Here is a 2,432-nt window from a genome sequence, read left to right on the forward strand (position 1 = left end):
CTGCTCTCTAGCCCAATACAGCAGTTTTTCCACTAACCTACTCTGTTGTCTTTGGTGTTTGTGGGATGAGAAGTTTGGTAACTGACACAGCTCAATGATTCAAGGCCCTATGGCCTGCTCCTCCTGACTCCTGGTGTGGTTAGTCCTGGTGTGGTCCACGCTGGGCTGTGCTCCACTCCCAGCACCATGTGATAGACCCTTCCCAGTGATGATCCAGACTGTCCTGGGCTGAATCCCTGCTACCCTCTGCTATTTTGTGGGTTCTGCAGCTCTAGAATTTGTTCAGAGCCATCTTTACAGGTGTTTGGAGGGACCTGGGGGAGAACTTAATCAAGCCCCTGCTTTTCAGCTGCCATCTTGGCTCTGCCCGTAACAATGAGTCTTTACCCTGATAGTTAATGTTGTTGGGTTTATCAAACAGTAGGCTACTAGGTTCGTTTGCTTCTGTATATTGCTTACCTAATCTATTCAACCGATTGACCTCTTTTTTAACCAGTACCAGATTGTTTTGATGGTTATTGCTTTGTAGTATAGTTACTGCTAGGCTCCCTTTTTTTCTCACATTCCCTCATTATTTCTCTTAAGATATGTTTTGTTCCTACAGAAAAATTCCATTATTATTTTTCTAGCTCTGTAAGTCAATTTTATTTTACTGTATCAGCCTATCCTCAAGCAATTAGTATTTCCTCAATTATTTAATTATCTTTTTATTTTTATAATTCATGTTTTGTTGTTAGATTCATATAGTTCCTAGATTCATATTCATATGAATACATACATATTCATATAGTATTTCTTGGTAGATGAACAATGGAGTGATATGCCCATGGTTCCCAAACTATGCACACAGAAAAGTCTCAGAGACTTTGCAGTACATTTTCAGTTTTCAAGAGAAAGCACAACAATACTTGATGTCTGTCAGATATCAGGCAGCATAGGAAATAATAGCTGGCTAGTCAGGTAGGTGGTACAGGGGATGGAGGATTTATCCTGAAGTCAGGAAGATCTTAGTTCAAATCCAGCCTCAGACACTTACTAGCTATGTAACCCTGGGCAAGTCATTTCATGTTCTGAGGATTCTTTGATAGGACATCAAGGCCTTGAAATTCTAAACTTCTGAGTTGCTTTGGCCCCATATATTTCCTAAATGATTCTGGGTACATTTGTAGTAGACTATGTCCCTCATGTTTGGAGAAATGCTTTGTACCTGCTGTTCTTCTTATCTGAGTAAATACTTTTATCATAGTTTATCACTTTGCTGTGTACCATGTCATGTATTAGACTTCTCTTCCCCCCAAAATAGCCTTAGTCCCTTTGAGGAAAAAGACCATGTCTTGTGGTGTTTTTGTACACTTCATGGTCCCCAGAATAGCTCTGGGCACATCCAAGGCAACTAAAATGTTGGTCAACTGATTGATTGAAGATGCAGGATCCCTAATATTTTCTGTTACACTGAGGCACCAAAAAGTCAAACCCTTATAACATTCAGCAAAGAAAGTGAGAAAAATTTAAGTAAATACTTTTTTCAAGAAACTAATTAAGTAGACTGGCTGGTTGCTGAGGGGAAGCATACTGGTTGGGGCTCATGAACTAGGCTTAGGGATATTGCCATCCAGAAGGCTACTCACAGAAGCCTAAAAGTAGTAGCAATCACCTCTCTGGGAACCTAACTTGCTAGTGCCATTGTGACTTGGGTGAGTGAAGTCCGAGACAAACCTACTTTTTAAAAGGTGTTACAATATTTGATCAAGCAGGACTTGGAAATAGCTATATCTCATACATATTGTGCTTTTTTATGCAAAGAAGCGTTTGTTTTTGGGGAATATGTTACCAATTCACCCAGATTAGAAGCACAATCATTTCATTATCATCCAACAAAGCATGGATTCCTTTCAGACTTTTGATTTCGTATCTTATTTGGAGAAACAGTACGGCTTTCCAGCTGTGCAATCGTGCCCTGAGTCTAGTGATGAGATCAGAGCAGTCTGGTGGCTGGATGGGATTTTGGCAGAATTTAGTTCTGGCAAAAGCTGAGAGCATTCTGTATCATTGGCCTTATTCCTGTCATTAACTGCAGCTACAGGTGCTGTTTGGATGAAACCCTGACTAGTCAAAGTATGGCTTGAAAATTGGATTATTAAATCAATGGAAAGATTCCCAAACAGCTAAATAGACAATGGATATTTTTCTCACTTTTTTTTTTTTTGCTAAATGTTGCAGTGGTTTGACTTTCTGGTTCCTTGGTGTGATGGAAAATAGTTAGGGATCCTGCATCTTCAATCAATTAATTAAGCAACATTTTAGTTACGTTGGATGTGCCCAGAATTAGTCTGGAGGCCATGAAGCATACAAAAGCAGAGACAGTCCAACACACAACACAGCACATAGCTAAGTGATGAACTATGGTTCTTAAGTATGAACGATGGTAGTAT

Source organism: Trichosurus vulpecula, chromosome 2 (assembly GCF_011100635.1).
Source record: "Trichosurus vulpecula isolate mTriVul1 chromosome 2, mTriVul1.pri, whole genome shotgun sequence".
In the NCBI taxonomy this organism is placed as follows: domain Eukaryota; kingdom Metazoa; phylum Chordata; class Mammalia; order Diprotodontia; family Phalangeridae; genus Trichosurus; species Trichosurus vulpecula.